This window comes from Lemur catta, chromosome 5 (genome assembly GCF_020740605.2).
Source record: "Lemur catta isolate mLemCat1 chromosome 5, mLemCat1.pri, whole genome shotgun sequence".
Classification (NCBI taxonomy): domain Eukaryota; kingdom Metazoa; phylum Chordata; class Mammalia; order Primates; family Lemuridae; genus Lemur; species Lemur catta.
The window spans coordinates 59,791,467-59,806,019 of record NC_059132.1 but is presented as its reverse complement, the minus strand read 5'-3'; the positions used below and the strand labels follow the sequence as shown (position 1 = coordinate 59,806,019).

Below are 14,553 nucleotides of genomic sequence, written 5' to 3'. Positions count from 1 at the left end.
CGCTTTAGAAAGTCACAGTCATCAGAAGAAGCTAATACAACTCAAGGACTAATAATTAGACCATGGAACAGAATCAAGATTCCCAATACAAACTCATAAACATATGAAAACGAAGGACATGAAGTTGTCACTGCACAGCCTGAAATCTAGGGTTTGGGAACACAACACAAATGCACACATATAAGCATTACAGAATATAGAAGCCAGAGGAGAATTTTATGTGGAAATGTTCAATAAGAACAATGAATTTTGTGGCAGTAAGAAAGGGAATGACTGCCACAAGTGCAGCCTAAGGCGGACCCTGCCAAATGGGTGGACCGGGAAAGGGGGCGCAGTGATGAAGGACCCATGGGCACCCACACAGAGGGGGAGACAGGTCTAAAGAGCAACAGTGGGACTGCATTGGTAGAGTGGGAACAGAGACTGGGTGGGGGAAACAGAACTGCATTTGAATTCACATTAACTCAAGGGACCTTTCAATCCCTACCATTATGTTAACGCACTGAGCAGAAACATGGCAATTCAGGACCCATGACTGAACAGTGGGCTCTCTCAATCCACAGACATCACCAGGAGCGATACTATCACGCAGCTCTGCTGTGAAGTAGCAAAAGCCCTGAACTTGGAGTCAAAAACGGAGGTTGAAGCCCTGGTCAGCACAGCACAGTGGTAGAGTCCTGTGTACATCTCGGCTCTGCACTTACTGGGATCTTAAATATGTTACTTCATCTCCTTGTGCCTCAGTGTCCCCATGGGTAAAATGGAGATAATAATAGTACCTTCCTTATAGGACTAATGTGAAGATTTTAAAATTTAATATGTATAAAGCACTTAGAAAAGTTCTCGGAAAACACTAAGCACTCAATAAACTGTAGCTATGATTATTACTAGCTTTCTAGTTGAATGCCTTTGGGCCCCGAGTCCTTGAAATCCCGACTCTCTGCTTTCTTTTTTTAAAAACATAATACTCCTGTCTTCATAAGATTGCTGTATGGTTTGGAAGAAAATAAAAGGAAAAATGGCTTTGTAAATCACCAGTGTTATACCAATAGTAGTTATAGAACTAAGTTCCACTGTGTTTCAAAGAATCAAGAGCTCTTTTTTCTTGTACAGATTGATATTTTTAACTCCCTGGGTTGTCAAGAACTTCGTACAGCAATTTTCTTACAAAATTAGCCACTCTCAGTTCATCACAAGTAATTAAAGGAATTTTATCCAGAAATCTAGTGCATTAATCAGTTGGTTCAAGCAGACGGATGTCCAGCCATTAGAGATGTCTAAACAATTTAGTTAACCTTTAGCAAAAATATGCGCATACACATGCCAACTAGCGCAGAGTTAAAAGATGTTAATGCTTCTTTTTAAAGCATTATGTGCAATGTTTATCCTTCTTCCTTTTTATTGTTCCTAATTATTTTTTAAATGTAGCAAACCCAAGACAATTTTTTGATGAAGCTCTCTTTTCTGCAAGTTCATCTCAGGATATGAGAAGAAATGAAACACTAATGCTTGCTTGTGAGAGAGGCCATCTGAAGGTTTCCAAAAGCAAAATTAGAGCGTTCAAATATAGAAAAGGAAAATGGATCATTTTAAAGTTGATTTCCTAAAATAAACCCCCCTTCGTATTCTTAATCCACTCTCAAAGCAGGCTCCCCATTACTTAAGAAGAAGTTAATTACTTTATGGATTATTCAAATCATCTGCTCCTTTTACTCATGAGCGCATCACAACTTTCTCCATCTCTTTCACTTCTGATTATTTTATTGATAGACAAGCAACCCCCTTGACCAAACAAATAGTAAAAGAGGCAATGGGAAGGTGAAATCATATTAAATTAGTCTATCTTTCTTTTTTAATGTTTTTTTATTATTTTTTTAGAGAAAGGGTCTCACTCTGTGGCCCAGGCTGGAGCAATCATAGCTCATTGTAGCTTCAAACTCCTGGGCTCAAGCAATCCTCCTGCATTAGCCTCCCAAGTAGCTGGGACTACAGGTGTGTACCACCACACCGAGCTAATTTAAAAAAAAATTTTTTTGTAGAGATGGTGTCTCACTATGTTGCCCAGGCTTGTCTTGAACTTCTGGCCTCAACCGATCCTCCTGCCTTGGCCTCCCAAAGTGCTGGGATTACAGTTGTGAGCCACCCCTCCTTGCCCTAAATTAGTCTATCTTTCTATGTTCAGGCAGCTCTGATGAAAGATTATGAGAAGGAAGAAATAACTAATAGCTAAAAATGAGGGCTTAAAATTATTTGTGAGTCAATATATGCATAGTGAATAATGAAATGCAAATCACAGCATAAAAAAGCTTTTTAGAAATGCTAAAGAAGCCTGCCATGTTAGTTCTTTTTAACATATGGAGACATAACCTGAATTCCTAATTCGCACAAAAAAAAATCAGTTAGAAGTGGTAACACTGCATATTTTTGGTCTGAGAGGTATCTACTGGTGTCCCTACTAAAATCTTACAATAAAAGAATGAAAAGACAATCAGTATATGGAGCCCGGCCAGAGGGGAGGAGAGGAAATGGAAATGATCACACTAAAAAGAAGTTAGTCAGAAATACGGATCTGTGCTCTACCATGAGATGTTGAAAAGGAGCCCACATACACAGGAACTTCATTTAGGATGAAGGTGGCCCTGCAGGGCATTTGGGAACGGATGGTATTTTTAACAAATGGTTGATTCAGTTTTCATATCTGGGAAAAAGAGAAAAGTTGTCCTTTACTTGACAGCATACATAAAAATCAGTTCTGGGTAGACTGTACATTACATGTGAAAGATAAAACAATAAAACTTCCAGAAAATAACAGGAGACTATCTCCATGATTCGGTGATTTAAAAAAAATCTTAAACATAACACAAATGACACAAATCATAAAGGAAAAGACCAATGAATTGGACTACATGAATATTATAATAATGTCTTCTATTTAATAAAAGCACCATTATGAGAGCAAAAAGACAAAACATTGAGTGGGCAAAGATATTTGTAACTCATGTTACAAAGGACTCATTTCCAAAGTATACGAAGAACTTAGATGACAAAAAGCAAATAAAATCCGATAAAAAAATGGGCAAAAAACTTGAAGAAGTTCTTCAGAAAGAGGATATCCACCATGATTTGATTATAACAACGTATAAAATGATTACATGCACCTTGAAAATATGTACATCTATTATGTATCAATTAAAAATAAACAAATGTAAAAAAAGAATATCCAAATGTCACCCACTAAGCATAAGAAAAAGCTATCAACTTCATTAGTCACTAGAGGGAAATTCAAATTAAAAACTATGATGAGAAACTACTATACACCACCCCCAAGATGGCTAAAATGACAAAGACTGGCAAATGCCAAGTGCTGCCAAAGATGTACAGCAACGAGAAACTTCATACACTTAGTGGGAGTATACAAAGTTACAATTAGATTCAAGATCTGTTTGGCCATTATCCTAAGTGAAGTAACTCAGGAACATAAAAATAAATGCCACGTATTGTCGCTTATAAATGGGAGCCACACAAGGGCGCACACAGTGGTATGATGCACTCAAAGCAAGGGAAGGTGGGAGGGGGTAAAGGATGAAAAATTACCTATAGGGTATAATGTACACTATTCAGGTGATGGGTACATTGAAAGCCCAGACTTCATCACTACACAATATATACACATACTGAAATTAAACTTGTACCCCCTAAATCCATTAACATATAAAAGGAAGAAAGAAAAACATCTGTTTGGCAATTCTTATTAAAACTGAATAGATGAATACCTTATGACCTGGCAATTTTGCTCCTAGAGCATGTGTCTTTGTGTGACTGCATGTACATCTAACAAAACTATGTGTACAGATACATCAAAAGATTTGTAAAAAACAAATGTTCACAGCATCTCTATTCAAAATAGCAAAAATTGGAAACAACCGATGACCATTTACAGTAGAGTGGATGAAGTGTCTATATTCATATTACAAAACTTTATATGGTGACTAAAATAACTATAGTAACATCTTTGAACCTCTCAAACATGACGTGGAATGGGAAAAAATGCTTAACTCAAAAAAATATATACAATAATCTTCCATTTATATACAGTTCAAAATTTGGCAAAACTAATCCAACTAAAAGTATGACAGTATTTTCTGAGGTGTTGGCAATGATTCAATTGCTGCCCATGTGAGAGAATTTATAAATATGCATTGATCTGTATATTTATGATGTGTACCTTTCGGCATCTATGTTACACTTTAATTAAAGAAAAATTATTTAAAATGTAAAGAAAAACAAATGCTTTCTTTATATGACCCCAAAAGTTCTGGTCCTAAACTTTCTCTTAAGGAAATGATCACAAATGTGAAAAATTTTAGGCACAATATAACACACAGCATTGTTTGTAATGGCAAAAAAGGAGTGTTCAACAATAAGGAAATGTAAATTATGGCATATCTAATTAGCAAAATATTATACGGCAATAAAAAGTACAATCATGAAGATGCAATAGTCTATGCAAAACTACCCAAAAAAAGATAAAGACTAACTGAAAACATGCCAGGTGGAAATATGCCAAAATCTCTATAGTATTTAAGTAACTAGCTTTTATGTGACTTTTTCTTTTTCATTTTTTTTTTTTTGCTTTAAAAACTTTTCTTCATTATTTGTTATACTTAAAATAGAAAAAATAAGAGTTTTATTATTATTATTATTATTACAGAATGCTTTGATCTTTTTTCACTGATCTGGGAGCGTGAGTCAGAAATTTCCCCTCTCTTTCACTAAATAGAAAATGCACCACATCACCACAAAAAAAAAATTCCTGGGCAGTAGTGATGAGATCACTTGGCTAACTATTCATTGACCTATCTGCATAACTTGTGCCTCCCAAATCTTCATCTTGTAAGAAATCTAATGCTGTTCTTTAGAAAGTAGATAAATGTGATATACTGACAAGCCAGCTCTGGAATCCTATGGAATATAGTCTTAAGTTTCCTTGGCTTTTGCTTCAGGGACTAAAGAGAGATCCCCAACTTCTTTAATTAATGATTTTGGAACTAATCAGGGGTTAGGCATGCTTGCTGTTTTGGTCACAATTCTATGAAAAGAAGACTAAGCAAGCACAAGGCTCTGTGCTATGTTTTGCGGGGTTATAAAAGAATATGAAACCTATTCCCACCTTCAAGCAGTTTAGGCTTATTTACCAGACAGCATATTATATAATATAAACCAAATACAAAGATGTCAATGAATGAAAGATTTAAGTTAATTAGCACCATTCCTATTTTTCTAAGATCTAACACTATCACAGGGCTTGAAGCCTGGAAACTATTAATATATTTGTCAGATTCCTTGGCCAGCAAGATTCTTGGTTTAGGTTCTTTGAATGAAAGGCACTTGTATGAAATTGGAAGATGGCAGAATCCACTTGCCTTTGACTCTGGAAGCAATGGTAGCAACTGACTTTGTGCAGTCTTACAACCAAGCTCCTGGAGTGGTAGCAGCACAGGCAGTAGTACCGTGGTCCCCTGTCATGACTGAGTGGGCCATCCTGGGGCAGATGGCACATGCTCTGGCATTCGAGGTCAAACTTTCCTGCAGTCCCTGGTCTAGGGAACACCACTGCCTCTACCATTCATTTGCTCCTCCGGGCCTTTTAACAACTATAACCCAATTCTTTGTACTAACTAACTGCTTCTCTATTTTCAATACATATATTAGTTCAGTTTCCTTGACTGACCCATGACTTTGAGTCACCAAGCAGCAGAATCTCTTCTCTGGTCCCTTCTGGAAACAGGCTAAATCTCACTGTACAGAACATAGTCTTCTAACTGTACCATCAACTCCTTTTAGCTATATTTTGACCATCATTATGAGTTTGCTCTCTGTTAACTGCCAAGAATATGAAACATGATGACATGAGAAAAAGTCTTTATCTCAAACATTTGGCAGAGATTCACACTCTCTTGAATTAGTTAGGTTTATCCTTCACAATAAGAATAACATATATATTTGTGTGGTTTTTTTTTTTTTGAAGGGGTCTTCCAGTGAGGAGTGGAAAACCTGCTAGACAAATTCTAAAAGGGCTGTAACACTAAGAATAACATATTAAGTACAGCATGACACTCCTTGAATTGAGAACAATGATATAATCATTGGAGGATTAGCCTGATATTAATTAAGCTTATCAAAATCATCATTATGTGTGTTTATGTGAGTGTGTGTACACACACATACACACATACATGCCTTCTCCATTTTTTGTCTCCTTACCTAGATTTCCACCATAATTCTATATACATAAAATCTGCTTATATTTCATGGTAATTTAGATTATGTAAAGCCATGTAGGATTCATGAATGGCATAGAAGTGACTATAGCCCCCACATACATGCATAACTGCTTCAGTGTGGGAGAGGGAAGAAGCCATCTCCTGTGCTCAGAATCAATATGGATTAGGTCAGACTGCTGGTTCTGCCGGGTAAGATGTAAACATACTCCACCCATTTCTCTCATTGAATGGAACTATAAAACCTGAACAGATGACATGTGCAGCTATTGGAAAAATTCTGAAAAGTAAATAGCATCAGACAAATCACGGAGGACCACTGTAATCAAAATTATAATCAAAATAAATGGTGGTGGATGTACCACTTATTTTCTAGCAGTATCCTCTGGCCTGAACTTCATACAGCTGGAAACCTAGGGAAGAGCTCCAGAAGTCCTCTAGTTCTGGCTCATGGAACAAAAGGAGGGCACTGCTAACACTCATGCAAAGCGTGGAAATCCTTGTTTTTGTTCTTTGTTTCTTCCCTTTTTTGTCAGCCTCTCCTCCCCTGCGCCCAGGCAATTCTATGACAGTGAGGACAGTCACCACTAATGGGGATCAGCAGGAGTGAAAACTCCCAGGGAGAAGAATCTTTCTCTCCATTTGATGGAGGTATGACGAGGCCAATCCCTGTTACTTTTTTTTTTTTTTTTTTACTTTTGTTTTGTCCTGTGCTTGAGCCAAAAAGGAAGTACGCAGTAGAGCCTAGAGAACTAAAAAGGGGAGCCTTAAGCAACTAAAAAGTACCAAGTACCGTGCAGAGAAGGAAGAGCTCAGGAAAGTGACCCCATAAAGTTCCTTTGCGGGGATCATGACCAAGCCATAAATGTGTGGATCAGACTGTAATTAGCATACTGAAGACTTTGAGAAGTGAACTCACAGATGGACCACTGCACAGGTCACAGACTGACCACTAGGTGGCACACACCCGGAACAGAACCAAAGAGGACTACACGGACTTTGAAAAGTAAACTGATGTTCAAAGAGCCCACTGAAGGAAGGTTAGAACTTGTAACCTGAACTTAACCAGGTCAATTGCCTGCTATAAAAAGAAAAAGAAATCAACATTTTCCATGGGATTAAATACAACCCAGAGATTCATAACATAATCTTCAAAATATCTAGGATAGATTCCAGAATTACTCAACATACGAAGAACCATGAGAATTTCAAATCACACAGGAAGATGGTCAACAGATAACCAATGCAACATGATTCAGATGCTGAAATTATGTGGAAAAAACTTTAAGGCAGCTGTTATATTATAAATAAGTTCTATATTACAAATGTTTGAATGAGCAATCATAAACACTCTTGAAACAAATGTTAAAATAAAAAGTCTTAGCAAATAAGTAGAAGCTATAAGAAAAAAAATGGAAATCTTAGAACTGAAAATTATAATAATCAAAATTAAAAATTCACTCAATGGACTCAAGAGCAGAATGGAGATAACAGAGGAAAGAATCACTGGACTTGAAGACAAATCAATAGATATTGTCTAATCTGAATAACAGAGAAACAGTTTGAGAATTAAATGAACATAGCCTCAAAAATTTGTGATTCAATAACAGAAGATCTAGATCTAACATTTATGTTATTGAAGTTCTTGAAGGAGATAGGAAATAATGTGTGCTCAAATTGTATCTGAAGAAGAGTGGAAAATTTGCCAGGTTTGGCAAAAGATATAAACCTACAGTTTCAAGAATCTGAACCAACTCTAAATAGGGTAAATCCAAAGCAGTTCATGCTAAGAAAAACTGCCAAAAACTAAGAACATTCTGTTTAGGGTGATGAACAAATTCCAGAACTGGAGAAGGTTGATGGTTGTACAACACTGTGAATGTCATTAATGCCACTAAATTACACACTTTAAAATACTTAAAATGGTAAAATTTGTCATGTATATTTTACCACAATTTTTTTTAAAAATTAAAGACAAAGAAATAATCTTCAAAGCAGCCAGAGTAAAACAATATATTACATATAGGGAAACAATGACTAAAATGATTGTGGATCTCTTATACAAACCATCAAGACCAGAAGAAAGTAGCACAAAATTTTTAAAGTAAAAAACTGTCATCCCAGATTGTACATCTAGTGAAAACACCTACCAGAAATAAAGGCGAAATAAAGGCATTCTTGGATGAAGGAAAACTTTCAAAATATATAGTCATCAAACCTGTTCTAAAAGAATTACTAAAGGAAGCTCTTCTGAAAGGAGAAAATTATACTAGAAGGAAACATGAATAACAGGATCAAAGAAGAATGATAGAAATGGTAAATATCTGGATAAATACAATTAATAGAACATTCTTCTCCTCTTTAGCTCTTTAAAATGTGTTTGATGGTCAAAAGCAAAAAGTATCTGATGGGATTTTCAATGCATGTATATGTTTTATATAAGACAACAATGATATAAAGGAGAAAGAGTTAAGGCAGCAGTCCCCAACCTTTTTGGCATCAGGGACTGGTTTCATGGAAGACAATTTCTCCACGAGGGGTGGGGTGGTGTGGGACGGTGGTATCAGTCCACAGCCCAGGGGTTGGGGACCACAGTGTTAAGGGACTTATAAGATGATAAGGATTCTATATTCAAAAGGAAGTAGTTATACATTAACTATAAATAGATGTTAAAAAGTTAAATGTGTGTATTTTATAATCCATGGAGCAACCATTTTAAAAGCTATACAAAATTATATTGTCAAAATCACAATAAATGAATATGGCACACTAAAAACGTTCAAATAACCTAAAATATGGCAGGAAAAGCAAAAGAGAACAAAAAATGAAACAAACAAAAAAATAATGGAATGGTGATTCTAAATGCAAATGTATCAATAACTATATTAAATGTATATGGTCTAATACAGCAATTATTTAATAAAAGTGAGAGATTGTCAGATTGGACTAAGATAACATGACTTAACTATGTGCTATCTATAAGAAATTCAGTTCAAATATATGTATATAAGAAAGTTCAAAGTAAAAAATAAAAAAAGATATAATGCAAACCAAAATTAAAAGAAAGCAAACAAACAATCAGAAAATAGGCAAAAGACATGAACAAACATTTCACTGAAGAGGATATGCAAATGGTAAATAAGTACATGCAAAGATCTTCAACATCATTAGTCATCAGAGAAATGCAAATTCAAACCAAATGAGCTATCATAACACACCTATCAGAATGATTAAAATAAAACACAGTGACAAAAACCAAATTCTGGCAAAATTGCAGAGGAACTGGATCATGCATACACTGCTGGTGGAATATAAAATGATATAGCAACTCTGGAAAACAGTTTGGAATTTCTTAAAAACTAAACATTGGGATACTACTCTGCAATAAAACTAAAAAAAAAAAAAAAAACAAAAAACACCAATTGATAAATACAAGTGAGAGGAATCTCCCAGGAATTAAACTGAGTGGGAAAAGGCCAATTCCAAAAGTTACATGCTTTATGACTCCATTTATATAACATTCTTGAAATGACAAAATATAGAAATAAGGAACAGATTAGTGGTTGCCAGGGGTCAGGGATTATGGTAAGGGGAGATGACAGTGGTTATAAAAGTGCAACACGAGAGATCCTTGTGGCAACAGAACTGCTGTACCTTGACTGTAGTGTTAGTACACAAACCTACATGTGTGATAAAGTCACATTTAACTAAACACACACACACACACACACACACACACACACACAAGTAAACATGTAAAACTAGAGAAATCTGAATAAGGTCAGTAAATTTTATCAATGTCAATTTCCTGACTGTGATATTGTACTTTATGGTACTCTATTTTGTAAGATGTTACCAGCAGGGGAAAGGTAAAGAATTCACAGGATCTCTTTGCATTACTCCAACGGAGAGTAAATCTACAATTTTCTCAAAATAAAGATTATTTTTGGCAGGGCGCGGTGGCTCACACCTATAATCCTAGCACTCTGGGAGGCCAAGGCGGGAGGATCACTAGAGGTCAGGAGTTTGAGACCAGCCTGAGCAAGAGCGAGACCTTGTCTCTACTAAAAATAGAAAGAAATTATCTGGCTAACTAAAAATATATATAGAAAAAATTAGCTGGGCATGGTGGTGCATGCCTGTAGGCCCAGGTACTCAGGAGGCTGAGGCAGTAGGATCGCTTAAGCCCAGGAGTTTGAGGTTGCTGTGAGCTAGGCTGATCCCATGGCACTCTAGCCCGGGCAACAGAGCAAGACTGTTTCAAAAAAAAAAAAAAAGATTATTTTTATTTTTAAAGACTAAAATAGAAAACTGGAGTGAGTGGCTATGTTAACATCAGACAAAGTGAACTTCAGAACAAAGAAAATTACCAAGTTAAAAAGAGATACCACATAATGATAAAAGAATTGATTGATAGTCAATAGTCAATAAGAATACAACAGTCATATATGTATATGCGCCTAACCACAGAGCTTAAAGTACACCAAACAAAATTGATTTAAAAAAAAAAAAGAAGAAGAAATAGATAAACCTGTAATTATACTTGGAGACTTTAACACTCTATTCTCAGCAATAAAAAGAACTGACAGAGAGAAAATCAATAAGGATAGCAAAGAACTGAAAATCATATTAACCAATTGAATATAGTTGAACATTCTACCAAACCAGCAAAATACACATTCTTTTTAAGAGTAAATGGACCATTCAACAAGACAGACCATAACTTGAGTCAATAAAAAACAATGAAGAACAAAACAAAAAATCTCAACTAATTTTGAAAGACTGCAAACATACAATGCATGTTCTTAGACTATAATCCAACTAAACTAGAAATCAATAATGGGAAAATCTCCAAATATTTGGAAATTGAAAATCAATGTGTAAACTTTTAAACTAGTTTCACCTACATGTATTATTATAACATTTGAAATTTAGACAATTATATGTAATTAAGTCCACTGTATACTAAAAAGGAGAGAGTTAAGTTTCTGGAATTACTCAAGTTATTTGGAAATCACAAGTTAGAGCAAGTCTGTGCTCACTGTAATGCTAACATTGGTGTGGAACACTGAAGAACTATTTGATCCATATTCTAGAACTGCAACTTCATGCTAAATAAATGACTACTTCTTAACTAGTTGCTCACAAGTTACTTAAAAATGACTATTTTTTAATAGGGCACCTTTCTCCTGTTTTTATGTTAATCATCTTGCAGTTTGTTATTAACAGCAACATTCACTTAAGGATTCAGTGCCAGAAAACATAATTAAATCAATGCTGAGATTCCATATGCCTTGAGCTGATCCAGTTTGTCTAACCTCCTCTTACCCTTAGATAACTTTAGACATTCTGTGATTGAAAGACTCTTGGTTTCTGACATGTGAATGACTACTGGACACATGAGACAGACAGGAGACTTTCTAATCTAGAGGAAATAATGTTTGACTTAATAAGGGCATAGGTCAGGGTTGAAATAGTCTATTAATGTGTCAAATGAAGGAGGAGTTGGTTATGGTATATTTTAATATTTTAAGTGTGTATTATGCCAGTGTGTCTGAATTTTCTAACGTCAAATTCCATTCTCATCTCCAATAGGTAGCAATGTAGTTATTTTAAAGGCAAAATAAAAATATACCAAAAACTAAATAGTGTGAGCATTATCAATAGACATAAAGAATGCATTTTCACCATGATCCACACGAAAAGAAAAAAATATGTAACACTTGTGGCCTCTATCCTTAACTGACAGTCACTCAACAAATATTTATTGACTGTCTACTGGGTGCCAGACATTACACAGTCATTGCTCTTGAGAAATACCCAGTTCAGTGGGGGAGACAGACATATAAACAACAGTTACAATTTAATGTGATATTTGCTATAACAAAGGGGCCACATACCAAGGTATGTTGACACAGGCTTCCCAGAGAAGACGTTTGGGCTAGGCTTTTGGGTGGATAGGACAGTCTCCAGGAAAAAGTCACAGGACGAGGAGACAAGAGACGGATGAATCCATTCACAGAGGATGAAAGAACATGATTTCTTAATAACACTAGAACTAGGGCACCTTAACCATAGGATGAGGAGGGGTAAGATAGGAGAAGGACTTAGAAAAGCCAGATTGGGAAGGGTTTTAGACATCCTGGACGCTTTGAGGTAGGGGAAAAAAGTGATCAGAAATTTCCTCAAGAATCCTAATTCTGGAGACAGGCAGCATCTATTGCTGTTGTCAAGCAAGAAATGGAAAGGGACTAAATGAAAACAATAGTCACAGAAATAGAGAGGGAAGGACAGATTCTAGGGATATTGAGCAGATGAAATGGAAAAGATCTGGTGATCCATTTGGCTGTGAGGAGGAAGATGGATCCCATCTTCCCACTTGCATGACAGTCTCAAAGGAGAGAAGACAAGAGAAAAAGTTGGGTAAAGAAGAAAACAGATTAGCTTTGAACATGTTCATATTTAACGCGGTACATCTCCTAGATAGCTAGATGGAGGCTTAAAGCAGTTCTGCATTATGGAAACAGATGTAGATTTTAGGAGAGCAGAGAGACTGGAGGTAAAGGTTTAGGAGTGTTGAAGTCCCTGGAGATAGAAGAGATCCAACATGGAAAACAGATTCTTATAATTCTTACCATATTATAAGAAATGCTTCCTTAGAGAGAAGCACTGATCAGAAACTGACTTAAAGTTTAACTATACCTAAAGTTTTCTTTTGTTTCAAAAAGTTTGCACACCGCAGTTCTAAAGTGATCATTGTAAAAGCCAACAATTATGCAACTTTCTACCATCAGCATTTGACTCCACTTCTGGAAGGAGAAATGAGAAACAGGCCTGCCTCCTGCCCACTCCAGCCTGGGTAGGATTCCAACACAGAACCCAAGGACAGCAGCCACCCCTCAGCTGAAGTTCTCATCAAAACCCTGAGCACGTTTCTCCTCTATTTCCCACTCACATCCTTTTCTTTCCTCTGTGCTTTTTTGTGACTATATCTGTATGCCACAAATAGGTTCTTAACTCTTCTTGGAGCAGATGGTACAAAGATAAAACAGTCAACTAATTAAGAAATTAATATGGCATGAACAAATTATACTGGTTTTTGATATCTGTGAGAAACCAACAGAAGAGTCAGAACTAGAGGAGGAGGCAGGAATTACAAGATAGATCCAGGTAAATAGTTTCCTCACTTGTGATTACACGTGGACATCCAAGTCCAAACAGCTTTCCTTTAAGTGTGTAAAACTCCTGGTAGAAGCACTGACGTGGGGAAGGGAAAGTACAGGAGGACTTTACCAAATTTTAGCTGCTTGGCAGCGAATATAAGGTATGAGAGGCACCTGACCAAGGCTCCAGAAAAACCAATGCTACTCAGCATCTGAAATTGCACTTGTTAGTAGCCTTCTTAGCAGAAACCTTTGATAGCAAAGTGCTGTAAAAGATCCTGAGGGAAAAAGAAATGGGAAAAAAACCCAAGAGTCTGGGAGCCCCCCATACCTGAAGCTAACCTGATCTTTCCCTCTTCATTTCTGCATTAAGCAAAGGGGCCCTGCACTACACCACTGTGGCATGTCAAGACTGATGTACTCGATGGACGATGAGACACATGGTGACTTCTGCTCACTTCATCTAACATACACTTCTAAATAAAATGTTTTACTCTTCTGTGAAGTCTTTCACTATCACTAAAGAAATCTCTACGAATACAGAAATATGAACTGCTGGTATCTGGTTCAGCCTGTCTTTCAGGGGCTGAGAGGTGCTTTGGATGAGGGGGCTTTCCTGACTTGCCCTGAAGGTTTCTCAGACTGCTCTATAATAAAGATGATTGAAAAGCATATTGTGTCAACAGACACTTCCTTGGAAGGAGGGAAACAGGAGGACAATACCTCACTCATCAGAAACAGCCAGGCATACCTATAGGGTATGCAATGCAAGCCGAAATTCTCTTTGTTTTGTACCTTGAAAAGGAAAAATCATTTAGTACAGATCTACTGAGAAAAGAAAAAAATGTGCCAGCAACACCCAAGATGATGTCATATCAGCTGCTAGTTTCAGGTCAACTCCAGTACAACAGGAAGCTTGGCACTGGAGACAGGCAGGACCAGCCCACTGTACCCTCCTCCACACCAATCTCAGACTTGCTAACGATCTACAGAAATAACACTTTCTGCTATGGATAGTCAGATAGTAATGTGTGTATCCAATTCTGCCATTTCAAAAACTAGTCTCTGTACATGCACAGAAATACCCAGTCTGCCAAGTATTCTATAGC

General features: G+C 36.5%; 1 non-coding gene across 1 annotated transcript; it reads right to left on the bottom strand.

The window, feature by feature from the left end:
- Window positions 1-6,026: 6,026 nt before the first annotated feature.
- LOC123639041 lies at window positions 6,027-6,088 on the bottom strand. The gene has a single exon (XR_006735610.1). It is a non-coding gene; the product is annotated as a U7 small nuclear RNA (small nuclear RNA).
- Between the last annotated feature and the right edge of the window lie 8,465 nt (window positions 6,089-14,553).